Raw genomic sequence first — 21,058 nt, forward strand, 5'->3', positions numbered from 1 at the left:
GTGAACAGCAGTATAGGTTCATTGCCCTGTAAGAGCACAAATGATGCCACAAGTAATAGATGATCGAAGTAGCTGCATTGTATCTTTTAGATTCGAGGAGTGTATGACCAAAGAAAAGAAGATGAAGTATACAGGCTAAACAGAAGTGGCCTTCATTGATTAAACAAAGGTGGAGGTTCAACCCAGATTCAAACTCAGATCACTGATTCAAAGTCCAGAGTGCTAACCATTCAGCATGGATCCCAGATATACACCATGCAGACACGTGCATCAATTCTATACACCCACCACAGGATCCAAATGTTACAACTGACAAAGACAAACAAGGCTTTATATTCATTTTAGGACAACTAATCCAGACTAATTTCAAGCTTCATCTCTGACAGTCAGGATGGCTGAGCGGTCTAAGGGGCAGACTTAAGGATGGATCTGTATGGTTTTTTAAACAAAACAAAGATTCCTCAAAGATTTGAATCACATTACTAGAGTCAGAGTTCAGAGTGCTGAACTTTACACCATGAAACAAAACAATGCTCTTGCAGGCGCCTGAACAGTGTCTTCTATACAAAACACCAAGGAAGCAAAACTTTTAGTACCTACAAAAGCAAACAGGGGTTCAACCTAATTTTAGACCAGTACTCTCCACAGACATGACATGACGTTGTTCAGTAGTATAAAGAGAAAAATCACCAATAGCAGGTTCCACTGAGATTTGAACTCAGATCACTAGGAGTCAAAGTCCATAGTGCTAACCTTACAACCATGGAACCACATGATCGGTGGCACAGAATTTGTGTAAGGATTCTATAAAACCACTACAGAATCAAAATTTTAACTTCTGACGAAAGCAAACAGGGGTTTACCTTAAGCTCTTGTTGTCTGCTTGTGTCCTAACCTCCCTATACGAGACCATCTGTGCAGCACTGTATAGAGACGTCTTTGTATAGCTTCCTAAATTGGGATTATAACCTCCAAAACAGGCAGATTCAGTGGACAATATTCGAAGGTCATTAAGTATACAGGCATGACAGGAAGTGGCTTCCTGTTTTTCAAACACAAGAAAGATTCCCCCAAGACTTGAATTCACATTACTAGACTCAGAGTCCAGAGTGCTAACGTTACACCCTGACAAGCAAACAATGTTTGGGCACACACCTGATGCAGTGTCTTTCTATACAAAACACCACAGAATCAAAAGTTTTAGTACTTACAAAAGCATTTAGGGGTTCAACTTTAATTTTAGACCAAGGACTTCACAGACATACAGGAAGTGTCGTCCTTGGTATAAAGAATACAATCACAAAGAGAAGGTTCCACTGAGATTTGAACTCAGATCACTGTATTCAGAGTCCAGAGTGCCTAACCATTACACCATGGAACCACAAGATGGATAGCTCAAGGGACCTGTGCCTTTATTTATATACAACAACCACAGAATCCAAATAGTTACAACTGACATGATACAAACAAGGCTTTAACTTACTATTCAGGACAACTTCTCCATACTGATTTCAACATCTCATTTCTCAGTCAGGGTGGCCGAGCGGTCTAAGGCTCCAGACTCAAGGATGTGTCCTTCCAAATAGGGATTCATGGTCTCCTGTTGGAGGCGTGGGTTCAAATCCCACTCCTGACAGAAAATATTCTTCTGTTTTGGATAATAAGGTTTAACTTCATTTTAAATCAAGCATTTAAGTTAAGGAGCCACACAATAAAGCCGTAGGAAAGATTAGAGCAACCCTGGTTCAGGAAGGAACTCGAGATTTGTGACCAGCAGTATAGGTTCATGCCCTGTAAGAGCACCAAATGATGCCACAAGTACATAGATGATCAGAAGTAGCTGCATTGTATCTTTTTAGATTCAGAGGAGTGGTATGACCAGAAAGAAAGAAGATGAAGTATACAGGCTCAAACAGAAGTGGCTTCATTGATTTAAACAAAGGTGGAGGTTCAACCAAGATTCAAACTCAGATCACTGGATTCAAAGTCCAGAGTGCTAACCATTACAGCATGGATCCCAGATATACACCATGCAGACACCCGTGCCATCAATTCTATACACCCACCACAGGATCCAAATTGTTTACAACTGACAAAGACAAACAAGGCTTTAATTTCATTTAGGACAACTAATCCAGACTAATTTCAAGCTTCATCTCTGACAGTCAGGATGGCTGAGCGGTCTAAGGGGCCAGACCTAAGAATTGAATCTGTATGGTTTTTAAACAAAACAAAGATTCCCCAAAGATTTGAATTCACATTACTAGAGTCAGAGTTCAGAGTGCTGAACTTTACACTATGAAACAAAACAATGCTCTTGCAGGCGCCTGAACAGTGTCTTTCTATACAAAACACCAAGGAAGCAAAACTTTTAGTACTTACAAAAGCAAACAGGGGTTCAACCTAATTTTAGACCAAGTACTCCACAGACATGACATGACGTTTGTCAGTAGTATAAAGAGAAAAATCACCAAATAGCAGGTTCCACTGAGATTGAACTCAGATCGCTGGAGTCAAAGTCCAGAGTGCTAACCATTACACCATGGAACCACATGATCTGTGGCACAGAATTTGTGTAAGGATTTCTATAAAACCACTACAGAATCAAAATTTTAACTTCTGACGAAAGCAAACAGGGGTTTACCTTAAGCTCTTGTTGTCTGCTTGTGTCTAACTCCCTATACGAGACCATCTGTGCAGCACTGTATAGAGAAGTCTTTGTATAGCTTCCTAAATTGGAATTATAACCTCCAAAACAGGCAAATTCAGTGGACAATATTCGAAGGTCATAAAGTATACAGGCATGACAGGAAGTGGCTTCCTGTTTTTTAATCAAGAGAAAGATTCCCCCAAGACTTGAATTCACATTACTACAGTAGACTCAGAGTCCAGAGTGCTAAACGTTACACCATGAAAGCAAACAATGTTTGGGCACACACCTGAGCAGTGTCTTTCTATACAAAACACCACAGAATCAAAAGTTTTAGTACTTACAAAAGCATTTAGGGGTTCAACTTAATTTTAGATCAAGGACTTCACAGACATGACAGGAAGTGTGTCATTGGTATAAAGAATACAATCACCAAAGAGAAGGTTCCACTGAGATTTGAACTCAGATCACTGGATTCAGAGTCCAGAGTGCTAACCATTACACCATGGAACCACAAGATGGTTGGCTGAGGGACCTGTGCCTTTATTTATATACAACAACCACCGAATCCAAATAGTTACAACTGACATATACAAACAATGCTTTAACTTACTATTCAGGACAACTTCTCCATACTGATTTCAACATCTCATTTCTCAGTCAGGGTGGCCGAGCGGTCTAAGGCGCCAGACTCAAGGATGTGTCCTTTCCAAATAGGGATTTCTGGTCTCCTGTTGGAGGCGTGGGTTCAAATCCCACTCCTGACAGAAAATATTCTTCTGTTTTGGATCATAAGGTTTAACTTCATTTTAAATCAAGCATTTAAGTTAAGGAGCCACACAATAAAGCCGTAGGAAAGATTAGAGCAACCCTGGTTCAGGAAGGAACTCGAGATTTGTGACCAGCAGTATAGGTTCATGCCCTGTAAGAGCACCAAATGATGCCACAAGTACATAGATGATCAGAAGTAGCTGCATTGTATCTTTTTAGATTCAGAGGAGTGGTATGACCAGAAAGACAAGAAGATGAAGTATACAGGCTCAAACAGAAGTGGCTTCATTGATTTAAACAAAGGTGGAGGTTCAACCAAGATTCAAACTCAGATCACTGGATTCAAAGTCCAGAGTGCTAACCATTACAGCATGGATCCCAGATATACACCATGCAGACACCCGTGCCATCAATTCTATACACCCACCACAGGATCCAAATTGTTACAACTGACAAAGACAAACAAGGCTTTAATTTCATTTTAGGACAACTAATCCAGACTAATTTCAAGCTTCATCTCTGACAGTCAGGATGGCTGAGCGGTCTAAGGGGCCAGACCTTAAGGATGGAATCTGTATGGTTTTTAAACAAAACAAAGATTCCCTCAAAGATTTGAATTCACATTACTAGAGTCAGAGTTCAGAGTGCTGAACTTTACACCATGAAACAAAACAATGCTCTTGCAGGCGCCTGAACAGTGTCTTTCTATACAAAACCACCAAGGAAGCAAAACTTTTAGTACTTACAAAAGCAAACAGGGGTTCAACCTAATTTTAGACCAAGTACTCCACAGACATGACATGACGTTTGTCAGTAGTATAAAGAGAAAAATCACCAAATAGCAGGTTCCACTGAGATTGAACTCAGATCACTGGAGTCAAAGTCCAGAGTGCTAACCATTACACCATGGAACCACATGATCGGTGGCACAGAATTTGTGTAAGCATTTCTATAAAACCACTACAGAATCAAAATTTTAACTTCTGACGAAAGCAAACAGGGGTTTACCTTAAGCTCTTGTTGTCTGCTTGTGTCTAACTCCCTATACGAGACCATCTGTGCAGCACTGTATAGAGAAGTCTTTGTATAGCTTCCTAAATTGGAATTATAACCTCCAAAACAGGCAGATTCAGTGGACAATATTCGAAGGTCATAAAGTATACAGGCATGACAGGAAGTGGCTTCCTGTTTTTCAAACAAGACAAAGATTCCCCCAAGACTTGAATTCACATTACTAGACTCAGAGTCCAGAGTGCTAAACGTTACACCATGAAAGCAAACAATGTTTGGGCACACACCTGAGCAGTGTCTTTCTATACAAAACACCACAGAATCAAAAGTTTTAGTACTTACAAAAGCATTTAGGGGTTCAACTTAATTTTAGACCAAGGACTTCACAGACATGACAGGAAGTGCGTCATTGGTATAAAGAATACAATCACCAAAGAGAAGGTTCCACTGAGATTTGAACTCAGATCACTGGATTCAGAGTCCAGAGTGCTAACCATTACACCATGGAACCACAAGATGGATAGCTCAGGGACCTGTGCCTTTATTTATATACAACAACCACAGAATCCAAATAGTTACAACTGACATGTACAAACAAGGCTTTAACTTACTATTCAGGACAACTTCTCCATACTGATTTCAACATCTCATTTCTCAGTCAGGGTGGCCGAGCGGTCTAAGGCGCCAGACTCAAGGATGTGTCCTTTCCAAATAGGGATTTCTGGTCTCCTGTTGGAGGCGTGGCTTCAAATCCCACTCCTGACAGGAAATATTTTTCTGTTTTGGATCATAAGGTTTAACTTCATTTTAAATCAAGCATTTAAGTTAAGGAGCCACACAATAAAGCCGTAGGAAAGATTAGAGCAACCCTGGTTCAGGAAGGAACTCGAGATTTGTGACCAGCAGTATAGGTTCATGCCCTGTAAGAGCACCAAATGATGCCACAAGTACATAGATGATCAGAAGTAGCTGCATTGTATCTTTTTAGATTCAGAGGAGTGGTATGACCAAAAAGACAAGAAAATGAAGTATACAGGCTGAAACAGAAGTGGCTTCATGGATCTAAACAAAGGTGGAGGTTCAACCAAGATTCAAACTCAGATCACTGGATTCAAAGTCCAGAGTGCTAACCATTACAGCATGGATCCCAGATATACACCATGCAGACACCCGTGCCATCAATTCTATACACCCACCACAGGATCCAAATTGTTACAACCGACAAAGACAAACAAGGCTTTAATTTCATTTTAGGACAACTAATCCAGACTAATTTCAAGCTTCATCTCTGACAGTCAGGATGGCTGAGCGGTCTAAGGGGCCAGACTTAAGGATGGAATCTGTATGGTTTTTAAACAAAACAAAGATTCCTCAAAGATTTGAATTCACATTACTAGAGTCAGAGTTCAGAGTGCTGAACTTTACACCATGAAACAAAACAATGCTCTTGCAGGCGCCTGAACAGTTTCTTTCTATACAAAACACCAAGGAAGCAAAACTTTTAGTACCTACAAAAGCAAACAGGGGTTCAACCTAATTTTAGACCAAGTACTCCACAGACATGACATGACGTTTGTCAGTAGTATAAAGAGAAAAATCACCAAATAGCAGGTTCCACTGAGATTTGAACTCAGATCACTGGAGTCAAAGTCCAGAGTGCTAACCATTACACCATGGAACCACATGATCTGTGGCACAGAATTTGTGTAAGGATTTCTATAAAACCACTACAGAATCAAAATTTTAACTTCTGACGAAAGCAAACAGGGGTTTACCTTAAGCTCTTGTTGTCTGCTTGTGTCTAACTCCCTATACGAGACCATCTGTGCAGGACTGTATAGAGAAGTCTTTGTATAGCTTCCTAAATTGGGATTATAATCTCCAAAACAGGCAGATTCAGTGGACAATATTCGAAGGTCATGAAGTATACAGGCATGACAGGAAGTGGCTTCCTGTTTTTTAATCAAGAGAAAGATTCCCCCAAGACTTGAATTCACATTACTACAGTAGACTCAGAGTCCAGAGTGCTAAACGTTACACCATGAAAGCAAACAATGTTTGGGCACACACCTGAGCAGTGTCTTTCTATACAAAACACCACAGAATCAAAAGTTTTAGTACTTACAAAAGCATTTAGGGGTTCAACTTAATTTTAGATCAAGGACTTCACAGACATGACAGGAAGTGTGTCATTGGTATAAAGAATACAATCACCAAAGAGAAGGTTCCACTGAGATTTGAACTCAGATCACTGGATTCAGAGTCCAGAGTGCTAACCATTACACCATGGAACCACAAGATGGATGACTCAGGGACCTGTGCCTTTATTTATATACAACAACCACCGAATCCAAATAGTTACAACTGACATATACAAACAAGGCTTTAACTTACTATTCAGGACAACTTCTCCATACTGATTTCAACATCTCATTTCTCAGTCAGGGTGGCCGAGCGGTCTAAGGCGCCAGACTCAAGGATGTGTCCTTTCCAAATAGGGATTTCTGGTCTCCTGTTGGAGGCGTGGGTTCAAATCCCACTCCTGACAGAAAATATTCTTCTGTTTTGGATAATAAGGTTTAACTTCATTTTAAATCAAGCATTTAAGTTAAGGAGCCACACAATAAAGCCGTAGGAAAGATTAGAGCAACCCTGGTTCAGGAAGGAACTCCAGATTTGTGACCAGCAGTATAGGTTCATGCCCTGTAAGAGCACCAAATGATGCCACAAGTACATAGATGATCAGAAGTAGCTGCATTGTATCTTTTTAGATTCAGAGGAGTGGTATGACCAGAAAGACAAGAAGATGAAGTATACAGGCTCAAACAGAAGTGGCTTCATTGATTTAAACAAAGGTGGAGGTTCAACCAAGATTCAAACTCAGATCACTGGATTCAAAGTCCAGAGTGCTAACCATTACAGCATGGATCCCAGATATACACCATGCAGACACCCGTGCCATCAATTCTATACACCCACCACAGGATCCAAATTGTTACAACTGACAAAGACAAACAAGGCTTTAATTTCATTTTAGGACAACTAATCCAGACTAATTTCAAGCTTCATCTCTGACAGTCAGGATGGCTGAGCGGTCTAAGGGGCCAGACCTAAGGATGGAATCTGTATGGTTTTTAAACAAAACAAAGATTCCTCAAAGATTTGAATTCACATTACTAGAGTCAGAGTTCAGAGTGCTGAACTTTACACCATGAAACAAAACAATGCTCTTGCAGGCGCCTGAACAGTGTCTCTCTATACAAAACACCAAGGAAGCAAAATTTTTAGTACTTACAAAAGCAAACAGGGGTTCAACCTAATTTTAGACCAAGTACTCCACAGACATGACATGACGTTTATCAGTAGTATAAAGAGAAAAATCACCAAATAGCAGGTTCCACTGAGATTTGAACTCAGATCACTGGAGTCAAAGTCCAGAGTGCTAACCATTACACCATGGAACCACATGATCTGTGGCACAGAATTTGTGTAAGGATTTCTATAAAACCACTACAGAATCAAAATTTTAACTTCTGACGAAAGCAAACAGGGGTTTACCTTAAGCTCTTGTTGTCTGCTTGTGTCTAACTCCCTATACGAGACCATCTGTGCAGCACTGTATAGAGAAGTCTTTGTATAGCTTCCTAAATTGGAATTATAACCTCCAAAACAGGCAGATTCAGTGGACAATATTCGAAGGTCATAAAGTATACAGGCATGACAGGAAGTGGCTTCCTGTTTTTTAAACAAGACAAAGATTCCCCCAAGACTTGAATTCACATTACTACAGTAGACTCAGAGTCCAGAGTGCTAAACGTTACACCATGAAAGCAAACAATGTTTGGGCACACACCTGAGCAGTGTCTTTCTATACAAAACACCACAGAATCAAAAGTTTTAGTACTTACAAAAGCATTTAGGGGTTCAACTTAATTTTAGATCAAGGACTTCACAGACATTACAGGAAGTGTGTCATTGGTATAAAGAATACAATCACCAAAGAGAAGGTTCCACTGAGATTTGAACTCAGATCACTGGATTCAGAGTCCAGAGTGCTAACCATTACACCATGGAACCACAAGATGGATGGCTCAGGGACCTGTGCCTTTATTTATATACAACAACCACCGAATCCAAATAGTTACAACTGACATGTACAAACAAGGCTTTAACTTACTATTCAGGACAACTTCTCCATACTGATTTCAACATCTCATTTCTCAGTCAGGGTGGCCGAGCGGTCTAAGGCGCCAGACTCAAGGATGTGTCCTTTCCAAATAGGGATTTCTGGTCTCCTGTTGGAGGCGTGGGTTCAAATCCCACTCCTGACAGAAAATATTCTTCTGTTTTGGATCATAAGGTTTAACTTCATTTTAAATCAAGCATTTAAGTTAAGGAGCCACACAATAAAGCCGTAGGAAAGATTAGAGCAACCCTGGTTCAGGAAGGAACTCGAGATTTGTGACCAGCAGTATAGGTTCATGCCCTGTAAGAGCACCAAATGATGCCACAAGTACATAGATGATCAGAAGTAGCTGCATTGTATCTTTTTAGATTCAGAGGAGTGGTATGACCAGAAAGACAAGAAGATGAAGTATACAGGCTCAAACAGAAGTGGCTTCATTGATTTAAACAAAGGTGGAGGTTCAACCAAGATTCAAACTCAGATCACTGGATTCAAAGTCCAGAGTGCTAACCATTACAGCATGGATCCCAGATATACACCATGCAGACACCCGTGCCATCAATTCTATACACCCACCACAGGATCCAAATTGTTACAACTGACAAAGACAAACAAGGCTTTAATTTCATTTTAGGACAACTAATCCAGACTAATTTCAAGCTTCATCTCTGACAGTCAGGATGGCTGAGCGGTCTAAGGGGCCAGACTTAAGGATGGAATCTGTATGGTTTTTAAACAAAACAAAGATTCCTCAAAGATTTGAATTCACATTACTAGAGTCAGAGTTCAGAGTGCTGAACTTTACACCATGAAACAAAACAATGCTCTTGCAGGCGCCTGAACAGTGTCTTTCTATACAAAACACCAAGGAAGCAAAACTTTTAGTACTTACAAAAGCAAACAGGGGTTCAACCTAATTTTAGACCAAGTACTCCACAGACATGACATGACGTTTGTCAGTAGTATAAAGAGAAAAATCACCAAATAGCAGGTTCCACTGAGATTTGAACTCAGATCACTGGAGTCAAAGTCCAGAGTGCTAACCATTACACCATGGAACCACATGATCTGTGGCACAGAATTTGTGTAAGGATTTCTATAAAACCACTACAGAATCAAAATTTTAACTTCTGACGAAAGCAAACAGGGGTTTACCTTAAGCTCTTGTTGTCTGCTTGTGTCTAACTCCCTATACGAGACCATCTGTGCAGCACTGTATAGAGAAGTCTTTGTATAGCTTCCTAAATTGGAATTATAACCTCCAAAACAGGCAAATTCAGTGGACAATATTCGAAGGTCATAAAGTATACAGGCATGACAGGAAGTGGCTTCCTGTTTTTTAATCAAGAGAAAGATTCCCCCAAGACTTGAATTCACATTACTACAGTAGACTCAGAGTCCAGAGTGCTAAACGTTACACCATGAAAGCAAACAATGTTTGGGCACACACCTGAGCAGTGTCTTTCTATACAAAACACCACAGAATCAAAAGTTTTAGTACTTACAAAAGCATTTAGGGGTTCAACTTAATTTTAGACCAAGGACTTCACAGACATGACAGGAAGTGCGTCATTGGTATAAAGAATACAACTAACAAAGAGAAGGTTCCACTGAGATTTGAACTCAGATCACTGGATTCAGAGTCCAGAGTGCTAACCATTACACCATGGAACCACAAGATGGATGACTTAGGGACCTGTGCCTTAATTTATATACAACAACCACCGAATCCAAATAGTTACAACTGACATATACAAACAAGGCTTTAACTTACTATTCAGGACAACTTCTCCATACTGATTTCAACATCTCATTTCTCAGTCAGGGTGGCCGAGCGGTCTAAGGCGCCAGACTCAAGGATGTGTCCTTTCCAAATAGGGATTTCTGGTCTCCTGTTGGAGGCGTGGGTTCAAATCCCACTCCTGACAGAAAATATTCTTCTGTTTTGGATCATAAGGTTTAACTTCATTTTAAATCAAGCATTTAAGTTAAGGAGCCACACAATAAAGCCGTAGGAAAGATTAGAGCAACCCTGGTTCAGGAAGGAACTCGAGATTTGTGACCAGCAGTATAGGTTCATGCCCTGTAAGAGCACCAAATGATGCCACAAGTACATAGATGATCAGAAGTAGCTGCATTGTATCTTTTTAGATTCAGAGGAGTGGTATGACCAGAAAGACAAGAAGATGAAGTATACAGGCTCAAACAGAAGTGGCTTCATTGATTTAAACAAAGGTGGAGGTTCAACCAAGATTCAAACTCAGATCACTGGATTCAAAGTCCAGAGTGCTAACCATTACAGCATGGATCCCAGATATACACCATGCAGACACCCGTGCCATCAATTCTATACACCCACCACAGGATCCAAATTGTTACAACTGACAAAGACAAACAAGGCTTTAATTTCATTTTAGGACAACTAATCCAGACTAATTTCAAGCTTCATCTCTGACAGTCAGGATGGCTGAGCGGTCTAAGGGGCCAGACCTAAGAATTGAATCTGTATGGTTTTTAAACAAAACAAAGATTCCCCAAAGATTTGAATTCACATTACTAGAGTCAGAGTTCAGAGTGCTGAACTTTACACTATGAAACAAAACAATGCTCTTGCAGGCGCCTGAACAGTGTCTTTCTATACAAAACACCAAGGAAGCAAAACTTTTAGTACTTACAAAAGCAAACAGGGGTTCAACCTAATTTTAGACCAAGTACTCCACAGACATGACATGACGTTTGTCAGTAGTATAAAGAGAAAAATCACCAAATAGCAGGTTCCACTGAGATTGAACTCAGATCACTGGAGTCAAAGTCCAGAGTGCTAACCATTACACCATGGAACCACATGATCGGTGGCACAGAATTTGTGTAAGGATTTCTATAAAACCACTACAGAATCAAAATTTTAACTTCTGACGAAAGCAAACAGGGGTTTACCTTAAGCTCTTGTTGTCTGCTTGTGTCTAACTCCCTATACGAGACCATCTGTGCAGCACTGTATAGAGAAGTCTTTGTATAGCTTCCTAAATTGGAATTATAATCTCCAAAACAGGCAGATTCAGTGGACAATATTCGAAGGTCATAAAGTATACAGGCATGACAGGAAGTGGCTTCCTGTTTTTTAAACAAGACAAAGATTCCCCCAAGACTTGAATTCACATTACTAGACTCAGAGTCCAGAGTGCTAAACGTTACACCATGAAAGCAAACAATGTTTGGGCACACACCTGAGCAGTGTCTTTCTATACAAAACACCACAGAATCAAAAGTTTTAGTACTTACAAAAGCATTTAGGGGTTCAACTTAATTTTAGACCAAGGACTTCACAGACATGACAGGAAGTGCGTCATTGGTATAAAGAATACAATCACCAAAGAGAAGGTTCCACTGAGATTTGAACTCAGATCACTGGATTCAGAATCTAGAGTGCTAACCATTACACCATGGAACCACAAGATGGATAGCTCAGGGACCTGTGCCTTTATTTATATACAACAACCACCGAATCCAAATAGTTACAACTGACATATACAAACAAGGCTTTAACTTACTATTCAGGACAACTTCTCCATACTGATTTCAACATCTCATTTCTCAGTCAGGGTGGCCGAGCGGTCTAAGGCGCCAGACTCAAGGATGTGTCCTTTCCAAATAGGGATTTCTGGTCTCCTGTTGGAGGCGTGGGTTCAAATCCCACTCCTGACAGAAAATATTCTTCTGTTTTGGATCATAAGGTTTAACTTCATTTTAAATCAAGCATTTAAGTTAAGGAGCCACACAATAAAGCCGTAGGAAAGATTAGAGCAACCCTGGTTCAGGAAGGAACTCAAGATTTGTGACCAGCAGTATAGGTTCATGCCCTGTAAGAGCACCAAATGATGCCACAAGTACATAGATGATCAGAAGTAGCTGCATTGTATCTTTTTAGATTCAGAGGAGTGGTATGACCAAAGAGAGAAGAAGATGAAGTATACAGGCTGAAAAAGAAGTGGCTTCATGGATTTAAACAAAGGTGGAGGTTCAACCAAGATTCAAACTCAGATCACTGGATTCAAAGTCCAGAGTGCTAACCATTACAGCATGGATCCCAGATATACACCATGCAGACACCCGTGCCATCAATTCTATACACCCACCACAGGATCCAAATTGTTACAACTGACAAAGACAAACAAGGCTTTAATTTCATTTTAGGACAACTAATCCAGACTAATTTCAAGCTTCATCTCTGACAGTCAGGATGGCTGAGCGGTCTAAGGGGCCAGACTTAAGGATGGAATCTGTATGGTTTTTAAACAAAACAAAGATTCCTCAAAGATTTGAATTCACATTACTAGAGTCAGAGTTCAGAGTGCTGAACTTTACACCATGAAACAAAACAATGCTCTTGCAGGCGCCTGAACAGTGTCTTTCTATACAAAACACCAAGGAAGCAAAACTTTTAGTACTTACAAAAGCAAACAGGGGTTCAACCTAATTTTAGACCAAGTACTCCACAGACATGACATGACGTTTGTCAGTAGTATAAAGAGAAAAATCACCAAATAGCAGGTTCCACTGAGATTTGAACTCAGATCACTGGAGTCAAAGTCCAGAGTGCTAACCATTACACCATGGAACCACATGATCTGTGGCACAGAATTTGTGTAAGGATTTCTATAAAACCACTACAGAATCAAAATTTTAACTTCTGACGAAAGCAAACAGGGGTTTACCTTAAGCTCTTGTTGTCTGCTTGTGTCTAACTCCCTATACGAGACCATCTGTGCAGCACTGTATAGAGAAGTCTTTGTATAGCTTCCTAAATTGGAATTATAATCTCCAAAACAGGCAGATTCAGTGGACAATATTCGAAGTTCATAAAGTTTACGGGCATGACAGGAAGTGGCTTCCTGTTTTTCAAAAAAGACAAAGATTCCCCCAAGACTTGAATTCACATTACTAGACTCAGAGTCCAGAGTGCTAAACGTTACACCATGAAAGCAAACAATGTTTGGGCACACACCTGAGCAGTGTCTTTCTATACAAAACACCACAGAATCAAAAGTTTTAGTACTTACAAAAGCATTTAGGGGTTCAACTTAATTTTAGACCAAGGACTTCACAGACATGACAGGAAGTGCGTCATTGGTATAAAGAATACAACTACCAAAGGAAAGGTTCCACTGAGATTTGAACTCAGATCACTGGATTCAGAGTCCAGAGTGCTAACCATTACACCATGGAACCACAAGATGGATGAAATAGGGACCTGTGCCTTTATTTATATACAACAACCACCGAATCCAAATAGTTACAACTGACATATACAAACAAGGCTTTAACTTACTATTCAGGAAAACTTCTCCATACTGATTTCAACATCTCATTTCTCAGTCAGGGTGGCCGAGCGGTCTAAGGCGCCAGACTCAAGGATGTGTCCTTTCCAAATAGGGATTTCTGGTCTCCTGTTGGAGGCGTGGGTTCAAATCCCACTCCTGACAGAAAATATTCTTCTGTTTTGGATCATAAGGTTTAACTTCATTTTAAATCAAGCATTTAAGTTAAGGAGCCACACAATAAAGCCGTAGGAAAGATTAGAGCAACCCTGGTTCAGGAAGGAACTCGAGATTTGTGACCAGCAGTATAGGTTCATGCCCTGTAAGAGCACCAAATGATGCCACAAGTACATAGATGATCAGAAGTAGCTGCATTGTATCTTTTTAGATTCAGAGGAGTGGTATGACCAAAAAGACAAGAAGATGAAGTATACAGGCTGAAACAGAAGTGGCTTCATGGATTTAAACAAAGGTGGAGGTTCAACCAAGATTCAAACTCAGATCACTGGATTCAAAGTCCAGAGTGCTAACCATTACAGCATGGATCCCAGATATACACCATGCAGACACCCGTGCCATCAATTCTATACACCCACCACAGGATCCAAATTGTTACAACTGACAAAGACAAACAAGGCTTTAATTTCATTTTAGGACAACTAATCCAGACTAATTTCAAGCTTCATCTCTGACAGTCAGGATGGCTGAGCGGTCTAAGGGGCCAGACTTAAGGATGGAATCTGTATGGTTTTTAAACAAAACAAAGATTCCTCAAAGATTTGAATTCACATTACTAGAGTCAGAGTTCAGAGTGCTGAACTTTACACCATGAAACAAAACAATGCTCTTGCAGGCGCCTGAACAGTGTCTTTCTATACAAAACACCAAGGAAGCAAAACTTTTAGTACTACAAAAGCAAACAGGGGTTCAACCTAATTTTAGACCAAGTACTCCACAGACATGACATGACGTTTGTCAGTAGTATAAAGAGAAAAATCACCAAATAGCAGGTTCCACTGAGATTTGAACTCAGATCACTGGAGTCAAAGTCCAGAGTGCTAACCATTACACCATGGAACCACATGATCGGTGGCACAGAATTTGTGTAAGGATTTCTATAAAACCACTACAGAATCAAAATTTTAACTTCTGACGAAAGCAAACAGGGGTTTACCTTAAGCTCTTGTTGTCTGCTTGTGTCTAACTCCCTATACGAGACCATCTGTGCAGGACTGTATAGAGAAGTCTTTGTATAGCTTCCTAAATTGGGATTATAATCTCCAAAACAGGCAGATTCAGTGGACAATATTCGAAGGTCATAAAGTATACAGGCATGACAGGAAGTGGCTTCCTGTTTTTTAATCAAGAGAAAGATTCCCCAAGACTTGAATTCACATTACTACAGTAGACTCAGAGTCCAGAGTGCTAAACGTTACACCATGAAAGCAAACAATGTTTGGGCACACACCTGAGCAGTGTCTTTCTATACAAAACACCACAGAATCAAAAGTTTTAGTACTTACAAAAGCATTTAGGGGTTCAACTTAATTTTAGACCAAGGACTTCACAGACATGACAGGAAGTGCGTCATTGGTATAAAGAATACAACTACCAAAGAGAAGGTTCCACTGAGATTTGAACTCAGATCACTGGATTCAGAGTCCAGAGTGCTAACCATTACACCATGGAACCACAAGATGGATAGCTCAGGGACCTGTGCCTTAATTTATATACAACAACCACCGAATCCAAATAGTTACAACTGACATATACAAACAAGGCTTTAACTTACTATTCAGGACAACTTCTCCATACTGATTTCAACATCTCATTTCTCAGTCAGGGTGGCCGAGCGGTCTAAGGCGCCAGACTCAAGGATGTGTCCTTTCCAAATAGGGATTTCTGGTCTCCTGTTGGAGGCGTGGGTTCAAATCCCACTCCTGACAGAAAATATTCTTCTGTTTTGGATCATAAGGTTTAACTTCATTTTAAATCAAGCATTTAAGTTAAGGAGCCACACAATAAAGCCGTAGGAAAGATTAGAGCAACCCTGGTTCAGGAAGGAACTCGAGATTTGTGACCAGCAGTATAGGTTCATGCCCTGTAAGAGCACCAAATGATGCCACAAGTACATAGATGATCAGAAGTAGCTGCATTGTATCTTTTTAGATTCAGAGGAGTGGTATGACCAGAAAGACAAGAAGATGAAGTATACAGGCTCAAACAGAAGTGGCTTCATTGATTTAAACAAAGGTGGAGGTTCAACCAAGATTCAAACTCAGATCACTGGATTCAAAGTCCAGAGTGCTAACCATTACAGCATGGATCCCAGATATACACCATGCAGACACCCGTGCCATCAATTCTATACACCCACCACAGGATCCAAATTGTTACAACTGACAAAGACAAACAAGGCTTTAATTTCATTTTAGGACAACTAATCCAGACTAATTTCAAGCTTCATCTCTGACAGTCAGGATGGCTGAGCGGTCTAAGGGGCCAGACTTAAGGATGGAATCTGTATGGTTTTTAAACAAAACAAAGATTCCTCAAAGATTTGAATTCACATTACTAGAGTCAGAGTTCAGAGTGCTGAACTTTACACCATGAAACAAAACAATGCTCTTGCAGGCGCCTGAACAGTGTCTCTCTATACAAAACACCAAGGAAGCAAAATTTTTAGTACTTACAAAAGCAAACAGGGGTTCAACCTAATTTTAGACCAAGTACTCCACAGACATGACATGACGTTTATCAGTAGTATAAAGAGAAAAATCACCAAATAGCAGGTTCCACTGAGATTTGAACTCAGATCAATAGAGTCAAAGTCCAGAGTGCTAACCATTACACCATGGAACCACATGATCCGTGGCACAGAGTTTGTGTAAGGATTTCTATAAAACCACTACAGAATCAAAATTTTACCTTCTGACGAAAGCAAACAGGGGTTTACCTTAAGCTCTTGTTGTCTGCTTGTGTCTAACTCCCTATACGAGACCATCTGTGCAGCACTGTATAGAGAAGTCTTTGTATAGCTTCCTAAATTGGAATTATAACCTCCAAAACAGGCAGATTCAGTGGACAATATTCGAAGGTCATAAAGTATACAGGCATGACAGGAAGTGGCTTCCTGTTTTTCAAAAAAGACAAAGATTCCCCCAAGACTTGAATTCACATTACTAGACTCAGAGTCCAGAGTGCTAAACGTTACACCATGAAAGCAAACAATGTTTGGGCACACACCTGAGCAGTGTCTTTCTATACAAAACACCACAGAATCAAAAGTTTTAGTACTTACAAAAGCATTTAGGGGTTCAACTTAATTTTAGACCAAGGACTTCACAGACATGACAGGAAGTGCGTCATTGGTATAAAGAATACAACTACCAAAGAGAAGGTTCCACTGAGATTTGAACTCAGATCACTGGATTCAGAGTCCAGAGTGCTAACCATTACACCATGGAACCACAAGATGGATAGCTCAGGGACCTGTGCCTTAATTTATATACAACAACCACCGAATCCAAATAGTTACAACTGACATATACAAACAAGGCTTTAACTTACTATTCAGGACAACTTCTCCATACTGATTTCAACATCTCATTTCTCAGTCAGGGTGGCCGAGCGGTCTAAGGCGCCAGACTCAAGGATGTGTCCTTTCCAAATAGGGATTTCTGGTCTCCTGTTGGAGGCGTGGGTTCAAATCCCACTCCTGACAGAAAATATTCTTCTGTTTTGGATCATAAGGTTTAACTTCATTTTAAATCAAGCATTTAAGTTAAGGAGCCACACAATAAAGCCGTAGGAAAGATTAGAGCAACCCTGGTTCAGGAAGGAACTCGAGATTTGTGACCAGCAGTATAGGTTCATGCCCTGTAAGAGCACCAAATGATGCCACAAGTACATAGATGATCAGAAGTAGCTGCATTGTATCTTTTTAGATTCAGAGGAGTGGTATGACCAAAAAGACAAGAAGATGAAGTATACAGGCTGAAACAGAAGTGGCTTCATGGATTTAAACAAAGGTGGAGGTTCAACCAAGATTCAAACTCAGATCACTGGATTCAAAGTCCAGAGTGCTAACCATTACAGCATGGATCCCAGATATACACCATGCAGACACCCGTGCCATCAATTCTATACACCCACCACAGGATCCAAATTGTTACAACTGACAAAGACAAACAAGGCTTTAATTTCATTTTAGGACAACTAATCCAGACTAATTTCAAGCTTCATCTCTGACAGTCAGGATGGCTGAGCGGTCTAAGGGGCCAGACCTAAGAATTTAATCTGTATGGTTTTTAAACAAAACAAAGATTCCCCAAAGATTTGAATTCACATTACTAGAGTCAGAGTTCAGAGTGCTGAACTTTACACCATGAAACAAAACAATGCTCTTGCAGGCGCCTGAACAGTGTCTTTCTATACAAAACACCAAGGAAGCAAAACTTTTAGTACTTACAAAAGCAAACAGGGGTTCAACCTAATTTTAGACCAAGTACTCCACAGACATGACATGACGTTTGTCAGTAGTATAAAGAGAAAAATCACCAAATAGCAGGTTCCACTGAGATTTGAACTCAGATCACTGGAGTCAAAGTCCAGAGTGCTAACCATTACACCATGGAACCACATGATCTGTGGCACAGAATTTGTGTAAGGATTTCTATAAAACCACTACAGAATCAAAATTTTAACTTCTGACGAAAGCAAACAGGGGTTTACCTTAAGCTCTTGTTGTCTGCTTGTGTCTAACTCCCTATACGAGACCATCTGTGCAGCACTGTATAGAGAAGTCTTTGTATAGCTTCCTAAATTGGAATTATAATCTCCAAAACAGGCAGATTCAGTGGACAATATTCGAAGGTCATAAAGTATACAGGCATGACAGGAAGTGGCTTCCTGTTTTTTAAACAAGACAAAGATTCCCCCAAGACTTGAATTCACATTACTACAGTAGACTCAGAGTCCAGAGTGCTAAACGTTACACCATGAAAGCAAACAATGTTTGGGCACACACCTGAGCAGTGTCTTTCTATACAAAACACCACAGAATCAAAAGTTTTAGTACTTACAAAAGCATTTAGGGGTTCAACTTAATTTTAGACCAAGGACTTCACAGACATGACAGGAAGTGCGTCATTGGTATAAAGAATACAACTACCAAAGAGAAGGTTCCACTGAGATTTGAACTCAGATCACTGGATTCAGAGTCCAGAGTGCTAAGCATTACACCATGGAACCACAAGATGGATAGCTCAGGGACCTGTGCCTTAATTTATATACAACAACCACCGAATCCAAATAGTTACAACTGACATATACAAACAAGGCTTTAACTTACTATTCAGGACAACTTCTCTATACTGATTTCAACATCTCATTTCTCAGTCAGGGTGGCCGAGCGGTCTAAGGCGCCAGACTCAAGGATGTGTCCTTTCCAAATAGGGATTTCTGGTCTCCTGTTGGAGGCGTGGGTTCAAATCCCACTCCTGACAGAAAATATTCTTCTGTTTTGGATCATAAGGTTTAACTTCATTTTAAATCAAGCATTTAAGTTAAGGAGCCACACAATAAAGCCGTAGGAAAGATTAGAGCAACCCTGGTTCAGGAAGGAACTCGAGATTTGTGACCAGCAGTATAGGTTCATGCCCTGTAAGAGCACCAAATGATGCCACAAGTACATAGATGATCAGAAGTAGCTGCATTGTATCTTTTTAGATTCAGAGGAGTGGTATGACCAAAAAGACAAGAAGATGAAGTATACAGGCTGAAACAGAAGTGGCTTCATGGATTTAAACAAAGGTGGAGGTTCAACCAAGATTCAAACTCAGATCACTGGATTCAAAGTCCAGAGTGCTAACCATTACAGCATGGATCCCAGATATACACCATGCAGACACCCGTGCCATCAATTCTATACACCCACCACAGGATCCAAATTGTTACAACTGACAAAGACAAACAAGGCTTTAATTTCATTTTAGGACAACTAATCCAGACTAATTTCAAGCTTCATCTCTGACAGTCAGGATGGCTGAGCGGTCTAAGGGGCCAGACTTAAGGATGGAATCTGTATGGTTTTTAAACAAAACAAAGATTCCTCAAAGATTTGAATTCACATTACTAGAGTCAGAGTTCAGAGTGCTGAACTTTACACCATGAAACAAAACAATGCTCTTGCAGGCGCCTGAACAGTGTCTTTCTATACAAAACACCAAGGAAGCAAAACTTTTAGTACTACAAAAGCAAACAGGGGTTCAACCTAATTTTAGACCAAGTACTCCACAGACATGACATGACGTTTGTCAGTAGTATAAAGAGAAAAATCACCAAATAGCAGGTTCCACTGAGATTTGAACTCAGATCACTGGAGTCAAAGTCCAGAGTGCTAACCATTACACCATGGAACCACATGATCGGTGGCACAGAATTTGTGTAAGGATTTCTATAAAACCACTACAGAATCAAAATTTTAACTTCTGACGAAAGCAAACAGGGGTTTACCTTAAGCTCTTGTTGTCTGCTTGTGTCTAACTCCCTATACGAGACCATCTGTGCAGCACTGTATAGAGAAGTCTTTGTATAGCTTCCTAAATTGGAATTATAATCTCCAAAACAGGCAGATTCAGTGGACAATATTCGAAGGTCATGAAGTATACAGGCATGACAGGAAGTGGCTTCCTGTTTTTTAATCAAGAGAAAGATTCCCCCAAGACTTGAATTCACATTACTACAGTAGACTCAGAGTCCAGAGTGCTAAACGTTACACCATGAAAGCAAACAATGTTTGGGCACACACCTGAGCAGTGTCTTTCTATACAAAACACCACAGAATCAAAAGTTTTAGTACTTACAAAAGCATTTAGGGGTTCAACTTAATTTTAGACCAAGGACTTCACAGACATGACAGGAAGTGCGTCATTGGTATAAAGAATACAACTAACAAAGAGAAGGTTCCACTGAGATTTGAACTCAGATCACTGGATTCAGAGTCCAGAGTGCTAACCATTACACCATGGAACCACAAGATGGATAGCTCAGGGACCTGTGCCTTTATTTATATACAACAACCACAGAATCCAAATAGTTACAACTGACATGTACAAACAA

At 40.2% G+C, this 21,058-nt stretch overlaps 34 non-coding genes across 34 annotated transcripts; 11 read left to right on the top strand and 23 right to left on the bottom strand.

Moving 5' to 3' along the window:
* Window positions 1-1,308: 1,308 nt before the first annotated feature.
* trnaq-cug (transfer RNA glutamine (anticodon CUG)) lies at window positions 1,309-1,381 on the bottom strand. Its single transcript has one exon. It is a non-coding gene; the product is annotated as a tRNA-Gln (tRNA).
* Window positions 1,382-1,529: 148 nt separating this feature from the next.
* trnal-caa (transfer RNA leucine (anticodon CAA)) lies at window positions 1,530-1,636 on the top strand. The gene is made up of 2 exons: window positions 1,530-1,567; window positions 1,590-1,636. It is a non-coding gene; the product is annotated as a tRNA-Leu (tRNA).
* An 843-nt stretch (window positions 1,637-2,479) lies between these two features.
* On the bottom strand, window positions 2,480-2,550 carry trnaq-uug (transfer RNA glutamine (anticodon UUG)). Its single transcript has one exon. It is a non-coding gene; the product is annotated as a tRNA-Gln (tRNA).
* A 541-nt stretch (window positions 2,551-3,091) lies between these two features.
* Window positions 3,092-3,163, bottom strand: trnaq-cug (transfer RNA glutamine (anticodon CUG)). The gene has a single exon. It is a non-coding gene; the product is annotated as a tRNA-Gln (tRNA).
* Window positions 3,164-3,309: 146 nt separating this feature from the next.
* Window positions 3,310-3,417, top strand: trnal-caa (transfer RNA leucine (anticodon CAA)). The gene is made up of 2 exons: window positions 3,310-3,347; window positions 3,372-3,417. It is a non-coding gene; the product is annotated as a tRNA-Leu (tRNA).
* Window positions 3,418-4,264: 847 nt separating this feature from the next.
* Window positions 4,265-4,335, bottom strand: trnaq-uug (transfer RNA glutamine (anticodon UUG)). The gene has a single exon. It is a non-coding gene; the product is annotated as a tRNA-Gln (tRNA).
* A 536-nt stretch (window positions 4,336-4,871) lies between these two features.
* Window positions 4,872-4,943, bottom strand: trnaq-cug (transfer RNA glutamine (anticodon CUG)). Its single transcript has one exon. It is a non-coding gene; the product is annotated as a tRNA-Gln (tRNA).
* Window positions 4,944-5,089: 146 nt separating this feature from the next.
* trnal-caa (transfer RNA leucine (anticodon CAA)) lies at window positions 5,090-5,197 on the top strand. Its single transcript has 2 exons — window positions 5,090-5,127; window positions 5,152-5,197. It is a non-coding gene; the product is annotated as a tRNA-Leu (tRNA).
* Window positions 5,198-6,041: 844 nt separating this feature from the next.
* On the bottom strand, window positions 6,042-6,113 carry trnaq-uug (transfer RNA glutamine (anticodon UUG)). Its single transcript has one exon. It is a non-coding gene; the product is annotated as a tRNA-Gln (tRNA).
* A 541-nt stretch (window positions 6,114-6,654) lies between these two features.
* trnaq-cug (transfer RNA glutamine (anticodon CUG)) lies at window positions 6,655-6,726 on the bottom strand. The gene has a single exon. It is a non-coding gene; the product is annotated as a tRNA-Gln (tRNA).
* Window positions 6,727-6,872: 146 nt separating this feature from the next.
* On the top strand, window positions 6,873-6,980 carry trnal-caa (transfer RNA leucine (anticodon CAA)). The gene is made up of 2 exons: window positions 6,873-6,910; window positions 6,935-6,980. It is a non-coding gene; the product is annotated as a tRNA-Leu (tRNA).
* An 844-nt stretch (window positions 6,981-7,824) lies between these two features.
* On the bottom strand, window positions 7,825-7,896 carry trnaq-uug (transfer RNA glutamine (anticodon UUG)). The gene has a single exon. It is a non-coding gene; the product is annotated as a tRNA-Gln (tRNA).
* A 541-nt stretch (window positions 7,897-8,437) lies between these two features.
* Window positions 8,438-8,509, bottom strand: trnaq-cug (transfer RNA glutamine (anticodon CUG)). Its single transcript has one exon. It is a non-coding gene; the product is annotated as a tRNA-Gln (tRNA).
* Window positions 8,510-8,655: 146 nt separating this feature from the next.
* trnal-caa (transfer RNA leucine (anticodon CAA)) lies at window positions 8,656-8,763 on the top strand. The gene is made up of 2 exons: window positions 8,656-8,693; window positions 8,718-8,763. It is a non-coding gene; the product is annotated as a tRNA-Leu (tRNA).
* Window positions 8,764-9,607: 844 nt separating this feature from the next.
* On the bottom strand, window positions 9,608-9,679 carry trnaq-uug (transfer RNA glutamine (anticodon UUG)). The gene has a single exon. It is a non-coding gene; the product is annotated as a tRNA-Gln (tRNA).
* Window positions 9,680-10,220: 541 nt separating this feature from the next.
* Window positions 10,221-10,292, bottom strand: trnaq-cug (transfer RNA glutamine (anticodon CUG)). Its single transcript has one exon. It is a non-coding gene; the product is annotated as a tRNA-Gln (tRNA).
* Window positions 10,293-10,438: 146 nt separating this feature from the next.
* On the top strand, window positions 10,439-10,546 carry trnal-caa (transfer RNA leucine (anticodon CAA)). The gene is made up of 2 exons: window positions 10,439-10,476; window positions 10,501-10,546. It is a non-coding gene; the product is annotated as a tRNA-Leu (tRNA).
* Window positions 10,547-11,390: 844 nt separating this feature from the next.
* On the bottom strand, window positions 11,391-11,461 carry trnaq-uug (transfer RNA glutamine (anticodon UUG)). Its single transcript has one exon. It is a non-coding gene; the product is annotated as a tRNA-Gln (tRNA).
* A 536-nt stretch (window positions 11,462-11,997) lies between these two features.
* Window positions 11,998-12,069, bottom strand: trnaq-cug (transfer RNA glutamine (anticodon CUG)). The gene has a single exon. It is a non-coding gene; the product is annotated as a tRNA-Gln (tRNA).
* Window positions 12,070-12,215: 146 nt separating this feature from the next.
* On the top strand, window positions 12,216-12,323 carry trnal-caa (transfer RNA leucine (anticodon CAA)). The gene is made up of 2 exons: window positions 12,216-12,253; window positions 12,278-12,323. It is a non-coding gene; the product is annotated as a tRNA-Leu (tRNA).
* An 844-nt stretch (window positions 12,324-13,167) lies between these two features.
* Window positions 13,168-13,239, bottom strand: trnaq-uug (transfer RNA glutamine (anticodon UUG)). Its single transcript has one exon. It is a non-coding gene; the product is annotated as a tRNA-Gln (tRNA).
* Window positions 13,240-13,775: 536 nt separating this feature from the next.
* On the bottom strand, window positions 13,776-13,847 carry trnaq-cug (transfer RNA glutamine (anticodon CUG)). The gene has a single exon. It is a non-coding gene; the product is annotated as a tRNA-Gln (tRNA).
* Window positions 13,848-13,993: 146 nt separating this feature from the next.
* Window positions 13,994-14,101, top strand: trnal-caa (transfer RNA leucine (anticodon CAA)). Its single transcript has 2 exons — window positions 13,994-14,031; window positions 14,056-14,101. It is a non-coding gene; the product is annotated as a tRNA-Leu (tRNA).
* An 843-nt stretch (window positions 14,102-14,944) lies between these two features.
* Window positions 14,945-15,016, bottom strand: trnaq-uug (transfer RNA glutamine (anticodon UUG)). Its single transcript has one exon. It is a non-coding gene; the product is annotated as a tRNA-Gln (tRNA).
* A 540-nt stretch (window positions 15,017-15,556) lies between these two features.
* Window positions 15,557-15,628, bottom strand: trnaq-cug (transfer RNA glutamine (anticodon CUG)). The gene has a single exon. It is a non-coding gene; the product is annotated as a tRNA-Gln (tRNA).
* A 146-nt stretch (window positions 15,629-15,774) lies between these two features.
* Window positions 15,775-15,882, top strand: trnal-caa (transfer RNA leucine (anticodon CAA)). Its single transcript has 2 exons — window positions 15,775-15,812; window positions 15,837-15,882. It is a non-coding gene; the product is annotated as a tRNA-Leu (tRNA).
* An 844-nt stretch (window positions 15,883-16,726) lies between these two features.
* Window positions 16,727-16,798, bottom strand: trnaq-uug (transfer RNA glutamine (anticodon UUG)). Its single transcript has one exon. It is a non-coding gene; the product is annotated as a tRNA-Gln (tRNA).
* A 536-nt stretch (window positions 16,799-17,334) lies between these two features.
* Window positions 17,335-17,406, bottom strand: trnaq-cug (transfer RNA glutamine (anticodon CUG)). Its single transcript has one exon. It is a non-coding gene; the product is annotated as a tRNA-Gln (tRNA).
* A 146-nt stretch (window positions 17,407-17,552) lies between these two features.
* Window positions 17,553-17,660, top strand: trnal-caa (transfer RNA leucine (anticodon CAA)). Its single transcript has 2 exons — window positions 17,553-17,590; window positions 17,615-17,660. It is a non-coding gene; the product is annotated as a tRNA-Leu (tRNA).
* An 844-nt stretch (window positions 17,661-18,504) lies between these two features.
* trnaq-uug (transfer RNA glutamine (anticodon UUG)) lies at window positions 18,505-18,576 on the bottom strand. The gene has a single exon. It is a non-coding gene; the product is annotated as a tRNA-Gln (tRNA).
* A 541-nt stretch (window positions 18,577-19,117) lies between these two features.
* trnaq-cug (transfer RNA glutamine (anticodon CUG)) lies at window positions 19,118-19,189 on the bottom strand. Its single transcript has one exon. It is a non-coding gene; the product is annotated as a tRNA-Gln (tRNA).
* Window positions 19,190-19,335: 146 nt separating this feature from the next.
* Window positions 19,336-19,443, top strand: trnal-caa (transfer RNA leucine (anticodon CAA)). The gene is made up of 2 exons: window positions 19,336-19,373; window positions 19,398-19,443. It is a non-coding gene; the product is annotated as a tRNA-Leu (tRNA).
* Window positions 19,444-20,286: 843 nt separating this feature from the next.
* Window positions 20,287-20,358, bottom strand: trnaq-uug (transfer RNA glutamine (anticodon UUG)). The gene has a single exon. It is a non-coding gene; the product is annotated as a tRNA-Gln (tRNA).
* Window positions 20,359-20,899: 541 nt separating this feature from the next.
* Window positions 20,900-20,971, bottom strand: trnaq-cug (transfer RNA glutamine (anticodon CUG)). Its single transcript has one exon. It is a non-coding gene; the product is annotated as a tRNA-Gln (tRNA).
* Window positions 20,972-21,058: the final 87 nt, after the last annotated feature.

The sequence above is a fragment of the Betta splendens genome, chromosome 4 (assembly GCF_900634795.4).
Source record: "Betta splendens chromosome 4, fBetSpl5.4, whole genome shotgun sequence".
NCBI classification, from domain to species: domain Eukaryota; kingdom Metazoa; phylum Chordata; class Actinopteri; order Anabantiformes; family Osphronemidae; genus Betta; species Betta splendens.